Here is a 9,412-nt window from a genome sequence, read left to right as displayed (position 1 = left end):
CAGTATTTAGAAGTCTGCACCAAGATCTCGGTACACTCGTAATCAATCTCGTGTTTTTTGGACAAACAGTGCTCAGCGACCGCTGACGTGTTAGGATACTTCAGTCGTGTGTGCCTTTGATGTTCTCGGGCAACGATCTTCGATGGTGCGCACTATCTGTCCAATATATGTCTCACCACACGGACAGGGAATCTGGTATACGCCGGCTTCCCAATAACGCTCGTATTTATTGGGCGCACAAAAGACAGTTTTAACTCAGTGTTTCTTTAATATGCGTCTGGGATTGTTTGGCGTAGCAGGTGGCACTTGGTATTCATCGTCCCCAAAATTTTATACCTCTGAGAAATCTAATCATCGAAGAGTGGCTTCAGCTGGATTGGCACATCTGAAAAAAACTTGTGGACTCCCTTGCTCGTTGAACTGTGACCATTATCTAGGTTGGTGGCGATGTTACACGGTATTGGAATGATGTCTCCTCATGTGACGAATTGTTTTTCCAGTGTGGTTGTATGGCATTCAAACGTGCTGAATTATTCGTTTATCCACCCACATATTCGTCTAAACAACTGTCAAGAATTAGCGCTGATATACAAATGGTAACACTGAATAACTTTGGACAACGGAACTGAGAGTATCCGATGTAGGATTGCACAGTTCCTCCGAAACATTGTGGGCACTCTCATGACGAACCGTAGTGGCGTAGGCGATGTATTCTCTAAGATATTATCAAATTGTAGTACATTTATAAGGGGCGATCAAAAAGTTTCTTCTAGAGGGCATTCCTGCAGCGTGTACGTAACGCATAGTGATTCTGATGCGAGTATATAAGCTCGACATGCAGGCGAACGATCAGTCTTTCCGACGTGCGTGTGATAAATGCAGAAATATAGATAATGGTGACGTTATCATCAAATGCGTCTAAATAGGACCAACGTGCTACAGTTATTTTCTCGGCTGCCGAAGGGCAAACACCAGTAGACATCCATCGGAGAACGAAGAATGTGGATGTGGCAGCATGACTGTGGAAAACCAACGTTGTGGAATGGTGCGACAAGGAGTATTGCTGCATCATGATAATGTCTCCATATCGCAAATGTCGTGTAGCATAAGTTAAACCAACTCAAGCGGAAGACGTTTGAGCACCCGCCCTACAGTCTTGATCCCTCCCCATGGGATTTTTACGCCTACTGTTCCTTAAAAAAGTGGTTGAAGGGTCGACGATTCCTGTCGCGACTTCTTCACACAGCAGGACACAGTATTTTATCTAACAGGTACCTTCAATCTGGTGCGTCGGTGGGGTGATTGCCTCAACGCTCATGGATATTTTACCTGATTGACATACCGATTATGGACTAAACGGTCTTCGAACGGAACCTCTTTGATCCCGCTTTATACTTTCAGATAATAGTAATATTTAGTGTCACTGCCTTTCTCTTATCTCCGCAAAAGAGCAGGACAGACCATTGCATGTGAAAAAAACGCTCGGCTCTTGTCAGTTAAATCCCAGCGATCTGAGGTCGGACAAAGGGATTCTCAAGTTGGAATATTTTGGAGATCTTAAGAAGTTCCGAAAATCGTCTGATAACCAAGAGACAGCCCCATGAAAACTTGGTTGAAGTCGTTCAAATGGTTCAAATGGCTCTGAGCACTATGGGACTTAACATCTATGGTCATCAGTCCCCTAGAACTTAGAACTACTTAAACCTAACTAACCTAAGGACAGCACACAACACCCAGCCATCACGAGGCAGAGAAAATCCCTGACCCCGCCGGGAATCGAACCCGGGAACCCGGGCGTGGGAAGCGAGAACGCTACCGCACGACCACGAGATGCGGGCGGTTGAAGTCGTGCCATGTTGCATAGCAAACACATGAAGTGGTAAGGCAGTGGTAAGGTATATAAGCAGAGCAGAGGCGAATGTGGTACTATTCTGGCGACAATACGAGTCAAAATCAAGCGATTTTGACAAATGGCACATTGTTGCTGTCCGGTGTCCGGCAACGAACATCTCGGAAAGGTTGAAGCTGGTCGACTGTTAGCGTGCTACTGTCATCAGGATACATGGAAAGTGCTCGAAGAACGATGAAACCACAAGTAGGTGAAAAGGTGTCAGACGCCAACACCTCATCACACAACGATGCGTAAAGCAGGATAGCCGGCGTTTCGTAGTAGATCCGACAAGAAACCAAAACGCTGGTGGTGGCTCAAGTGTTTGGGACTACGCCACTCAGTGTATTTTGTCGAACATTGAACTCCGCTGCAGCTGACTCATGCCTAGCAGCCCAGCAATAACACTGAAACAACTCAAAAATGCAGTATTTGAGAAAAATCGACTTCAACAATCCTATAAAACATATACTGACAATGGCATAAGCTTCCTTCAAATTTCAAGTAAGTATTTTTAGCAGTAAATTACATTATATTCTATAGAACAGTAATACGGCCAAGTGGTTCTGTTCCCGTCGAATGTGAGACGTTGTCAGGAAATTATTAATTAGTTCTTTGATTCGTGTAATTCTTACTGTTTTTCTAAAATCTCTTCTATTTTGTTATTACCCCTTATGCAATACTTTGGCCACATTTGCAACCAAAGCAATATTTTTTTAATTGCTCTTGTAATACGACATTCGAATCTGAATCAAGAAAAATTAGTGCTTAAGTTAAAATAAAAAGTGAAAAACAAGCTGAAAATGTTTTGTTACAAATACACAGAATGTGAAATTATAAAAATCAATACAGTTTAATAAGTAATATCAATTAGGTATAATTAAGGATCACAGTTAAAGAAAACAGAGAATCATAAATGAGTTTATATAACGTAGAAATGCAATTCGCAGAGACAACGGATTCAATGCAAACTTTGTTTATAGCAGAAATTTCCATATTTCCGTTGTACGCAGTAACGCACGAAATTTCGAAATGTTTACAGTAGCTGTAATCGTAAAAACAGTGTCAGTTCCATCAGATATGCATGCGTGTTTGAAGAACACTGTAATGTAAGAGAGAGACACTGCATAAGGACAGCCATTGTGATAATCAATGATAGTAAAAATTAAATTCAATCTGCCTTTCACATAAAAAGTGCCACAACTCAGTATGAGCCGGCCTTCTTGAATGATCAATGTACTTTTACCCAGTAGTAATGCTAAAGCGACAGAGCTGAAGAGCCTACAACAAAACTGACACAACCACCCTGAAGTGGGCAAATTGCGACTCAGAGATGTGCCTTTTTTCGTGCACGTTTGGGCGCACCACACGTATTTTTCAATGCCATCAACAAAAAACTGGCATTTCTTTTACTTGTGTTACTTTCATTGCGGTGTGTGGTATGTCCCCATGCTGAACCAGCAGCAACATGCATTAACATTGCATTGTGTGTCACGCGATCATCGAGACTGTGTCGTGGATCAATGAAAATGTGTCGCATAGTGGGATCAGTCGTGCTTCAGGCTACATCAGGTCGATTGTCGTGTTCAGATGTGCCGAAATTCTGCTTCACAGAAGCGTCGTACCAAGGACACAGGGCGAAAAGTGCAGAAATACGCAATGGGGGACATTCACGTGGGTTTCCATGGAACGTATAGTATTAATGGACAACACTGTGACAACTGTGGAATGCGTGAACGTTATTGCGGATCACGTATCTCTCTTCGTGCTGAACTGTCCGTGTCACAAGGCCCCGATTCGTGGTAGTGAACTCGCGTTGATGTCTTGGCAATCAGATTCGTCTGATCAGAACCCGATGAGAACCATCTGGGACGCTGTCAGGCGCCAGTTCCGTACCCACAAACCACCGGCGCACAATTTAAGATAATTGGGTGAGCTGTGAGTTTGGTTGTAACACAAAACCTCGAGCGTTGTTGAGTCTACATCTTACTACATAAGCCACTTCATGGTGTACGGCGGTACTTCTGGTAACACTAACTGATATCTGCTACCCCGTTCCACTCGGCAACGGCGCGTGGGAAGAATGATTGTCGGTAAACATTTTTATTGGCTCTAATTTCGCGAATTTTATCGTCGTGGTCATTACGTGAGATGTATGCGGGAGGGAGGAACACATTGTTCGACTTTTACCGGAAAGTTCTCTCTTGAAATTTCAGTAGAAAACCTCTCCGTGATGCACAATACCTCTCTTGGAACGTCTGCCATTGGAATTTGTTGAGCATCTCAGCAACAGTCTCGCGTGGACTAAGCGATACCTTGACGAAACGCGTATCTCTTCGTAGTAACTTCTCTGTCTCTTCTATCAGTCCTATTTCGTAAGGATCCTATACTGATGAACGGTTGTTTCATGGATGACTTATATTCCCTTGAGATTCTTCCTATGAATCTCAGTCTGACATCTGGTTCTCCTACTCTTTCATTTATGTAGGCATTCCACTTAAGGTAGCTCTGGATAGTTATTCCTAAACATTTCAGGGCAGATGCTGCTTCCACAAATTTGTCATCACTGCTGTCGCTGTAAAGTAGTGGATTTCTTTTCCTATGCAGTATCTCACATTTATTTACGTTCAGAGTCAACTGCCAGAGCCTGCACCATTCATGAATCCTCAACACGTCATTCTGCAAATCCATACTGTTGTCTGGCGTTATTGCTTTGTTATAGACATCACCTGCGAACAATCTTAAAGGGCATCCGAAGCGGCCTACTGTATCAGTTATATACACTGCAAACAACAGCGTTTCTATCACACTTCCTAGGGGTACTCTGGAAATTACATTTACATATGGAGGAGATTTTCGGTCTCCAAAAACATCATAATTGTTGAGCATAAAACATGTTCCACAATTCTACAACAGATTGATACCAACGATATAGGCCTATAGCTAAGTACATCTATCCTACGACCCTTCTTGAAAATGGTGAATGACTTGTACCTTTTTCCAGTCGCTTGTTGCTCCAGCTGCGAGAAGAGCAAGTTCTTTCGCGTAGTCTTTGTAGAATCTTATAGCTATCTCATCTGGTCTGGTCTGGTAAGTATATTATCGGAGAATGCGATTAACCAGTAAACGGTTGTGCAACCCGTCATTAGTTTTGTGTAGTCAGCATGAGAACGTAAGTAAACTTGGAACAATATTGTTTTATTGCCCTCTTACTTTTGCAAATACGGTACCTTCTGGGCTGTGTCAAGAAACATTTAACCTTCTCCAGAATAAATTTTGCCTAATGACTGTGATGGGGAAAATATTTTGGATTTCGGGCTTACGTTGAGTTCTTTTTATAGTGCTCAGCCTCGATAACTATCTTCTGCGAAACTGGGTCGTGGGGAATAACACTGGCAAACAAATTACACTTCACCGTATACTGTACAGTCGTTTACGAACAATGGATATTGTTTTTAGCAAAAAGCGGTACGAGATCATGAAACGAACTTTTATTCACTTTATACAGCGAGTTTTCCCGTCGTTTCTACATCCATAAAGCACAGTACTCGGGTGTCTTAGAGCTAGGCGCTACGCTCAAAGCTTCTATGACCTCTGCTTGCGCGAGAACTAATGATTGCTTCCACCGTAATTGCGAGACCGCAAAACCGCATTCACGATTCCTATTTCGAACGCAGGTGGGAAGCAATTACCGTACTGTGGAAGACTGCTGTCTGAAAATGCGCGGCGAAAATCAGAAAAACAACAAATCTTTAATCTTTTTCTCTTGACAAGTCTATCTTGACAAAGCAGAGTGTATTCTTAGCCGCAGCGGGAACTAACTTGACCACGTGGCTAGGTGCTGATGAAAAACAGTTTGTGTTATATGTGTTGTAACTAATAAGACGAACTAGTGAAACTGCAACCTCTAACAAAATAACGCAAGATGTCATCGACTACACTACTTAAAATTTTTGAAGCTGTAGGAAATTGGTGTTCAGTGTCAAATACATAAAAAAAGAGATTGTTTACCACGTTACAATTTAATGAATAGGTTTGCTGGATTGGAACTCAAAAGACTATTTTTTAATTTGTCCACAGTGCATGGAAGAAGTGTGAAATGATGGTGCTGAGATAGATTGCTTCTGTGCTCCGCGTGCCCGATAAAAGTATAATCCCACAAAACATGCAGCAACATCAGAACGGAATCTCCCTGACACGTTCAGTTAACTTCAAATGATCTGTAATCAAAAATTAATAAGTCAGTAACAGTTAGGCACCTGATGATTGAAGCGTGTTGCCGAAACGTGTCGTGCCAATAAGTACCGGAAAATAAACGTGGCTGAAGCTGATAACGTTATGCTTTACAAACAGCTAACGCTTTAAAAAAATAAATGAGAGTCAACGAAAAGTTTTAAAATTTTGTCTGAAGAAACGAAATAAATCGGTAATTATGCTACTGAGCGACTAATCCTGGGTTAGGCAGCCTGGCACCTCTCAAAGGTAGCCTATTCAACGGTTTGCAGGAGCAATGAAAACAGTTTTCAATATTTCATAGTGTTGTTGACCGAATTTAAAAGTTTAAAATGCTGTCATAACCCACTCATTAATAGGTATAATATTATGTTACATTTTTCATACAACAAGGCAACAAATGCAGTTAGAAACTGTGGATAACTCTTGAAGCATCGTAACTCACTTCGCGCAAATACCCGGATGTATTGTCACAGTATTTGAGAATGAGAAGACTCAGCGACTTGCAACATATTTTACAAATAATTTCAAACCTTAACGCAACTTATTCTCACTGACACCCCCACAAAATGATGAAAGGAAGAAATTTTATCTCTTACTTCATCACCAACAAATTTTAAACGTAAGCTAAAATTTTTTCTTAACCTCAACTCTTTAACACATTAACTAATTATAAAGTAATCAGAAGTCTGAAGCTGTTTTCCACATGGGAGTTCTATTCTTTAAAGAATAGACAGTTTATTCATAGTTGCTCATTTACTAGTTACTGGACACGCTTTTGGCAATATAGAAAAATATTTAAAAATTTTGGAAGTGCAATATAAAATTTGTAAACCGGATTTTCTAATAAACCCGAAAATTTTCAGATATACAATTGTACAATCAACATTCACATTAAATGAAAAAAAAGCAACGAACATACTCCTCTTGTCAATACTTATTGTTTTACAGAATCTTTGTTGAAGTAGTCCTGTTTCCGGTTTATCGTATCTTCTCTCTTACTTTCTAAAATTAGCTAATCACCACTTTCGTAAAATAATTTTCTAAAAACAATTTCATTGCTTCAGTTCTTCTAAAATCGTCGTCATTAACCATATTCGTAGTAAATTCGTAATTTCTGTAACGGCAGTCTGTATATCCCTAACGGGAGATATCTGTAGTGGCGACTTACATTAAATGAATGTCTCATGAAGAAGACAAAATGTGTGAGCAAGATCTTCACACCTAAGTATGTTTCGAAAATTTTTATGCGTCGGAGATGACACAGTGAAGTGGAATCTCATCACGCAAAAATAATGAGTCTGTTAATAGCACCGTAGTTTATTTTACATTAAGGTTCACATATTCTCCGAAGCATAATGGAAATCCGTAATTAAATTCGGGAGCTCTGAAGATGCATGTTTTGTCCTGAAATGTATATGGTTCAGTAGAAAATTGAAATTTAGTAGCTGACAGAATGTTATATACCCATCGTCATGACGTAGTGGTTAGAACATTGGTGCGCGTTCATGGACAGTGGGATTCAAATTCCTGGCAATCTATCCAGATCGAGAGGTACCGCGATTATTCTAGGTCGAGTAAGGACAGCACTCGGATGGTTACCTTGTCTATCCTGCGCTTATTTTCTGAACCGCGTTCTCCACTGGTTAGTGAATCCTAATTTTCCTTCTTTCCATTTGTTAGGCATTATAGGAGTTTTCACCAGTCAAAGTTTAAAAATAGACTCATAGTAAAATTCGGTGCTCGGAAAAATTTCCTAACTAATGCTGAAAATATGCAATCCATACTAATATTATAAATGCGAAAGTAACTCTGATACTCTTTCACGACTAAAGCGTTGAACCTATTTTGATAAAATTTGATATAGAGATAATTTTGACGCTGAGGATGGGCATAGGCTACGTTAGAAAGTGTGTAGTAGAACATACTTATTGATTTGAGGAATATAAGGCCAAATATGGAACAACTACTACTCTTTTAAAAAGCTATTTACTCTCTGACTTTTGAACTTTATCATATTTGTGAAAATGCTTCTATTGGTTCAAATGGCTCTGAGCACTATGGGACTCAACTGCTGTGGTCATAAGTCCCCTAGAACTTAGAACTACTTAAACCTAACTAACCTAAGGACAGCACACAACACCCAGCCATCACGAGGCAGAGAAAATCCCTGACCCCGCCGGGAATCGAACCCGGGAACCCGGGCGTGGGAAGCGAGAACGCTACCGCACGACCACGAGATGCGGGCAATGCTTCTATTGTTTGACATGTTGTACATAATACGACTCAGCATAGTGAATACAATGTTTACAATATTCTCTACGTAATTAATCCATACTTCCACACTAATATCAGTCAGAGACCTGCCCTATTTTAACCCCTGAGTGTCATGCTCCTCTTATAACTTGTTTGTTGCGTTAAAATTTGTGCGAACAGTTCTTTATCATGTGGTTAGCGTCGCTGTTTCACGAACATGCGTTCCCGGGTTCAGTACTCAGGCGCGTTGCCTTCTTTCGTCGTTGTCCCCATCACCATGTTGTCATCATAAGAGTACAAGTCACCGAAGTGGCGTCAAAGAAAAAGACTTGCACCAACCTCCGGAACATCGCAGTTTCTTGGTCTTCCGGCCAATGAAGCCGTACGCACATTTCATTTCATGTTACTGACACGTGAGCGCAGTCGTGAGTAACAGCTAGAGTACAATGCTTATACAATCCTCAACGTGTATAATCCATGCCATTCCATACGTCGATACTAATATTATAAATATGAAAGTAAGCTGTCTGTTACGTTTCCAGGAGTAAATCTCTGAACCGATATCCATGAAACCTGGCGTGAGACAGTTTGAACAATGATGAAGAAGACAGGCTACTTTACAAAATACACTATGTGATCAAAAGTATCCGGACACATGGCTGAAAATGACTTACCTTGCTCGTGGCGCCCTCCATCGGTAATGATGGAAGTCAGTACGGTGTTCGCCCACCCTTAGCCTTGACTACAGCTTCCATTCTCGCAGGCATACGTTCAAGCAGGTGCTGGAAGGTTACTTCAGGGATGGCACCCATTGTTCACGGAGTGCTGCACTGAGGAGAAGTATCGATGTCGGTCGGGTCGATCGGTGAGGCCTGGCACGAAATCGGCCTTCCAAAACATTCCAAAGGCGTTTTATAGGATTCAAGTCAGGACTGTGTGCAGGCCAGTTTATTGCAGGGATGTTATTGTCGTGTAACCACTCCGCCACGTGCCGTGCGTTATGAACAGGTGCTCGATCGTGTTGAAAGATCCAAT

This window comes from Schistocerca americana, chromosome 1 (genome assembly GCF_021461395.2).
Source record: "Schistocerca americana isolate TAMUIC-IGC-003095 chromosome 1, iqSchAmer2.1, whole genome shotgun sequence".
Taxonomy (NCBI): Eukaryota; Metazoa; Arthropoda; class Insecta; order Orthoptera; family Acrididae; genus Schistocerca; species Schistocerca americana.
The sequence above is the reverse complement of the archived record's forward strand: the minus strand, read 5'-3'. Positions refer to the sequence as shown.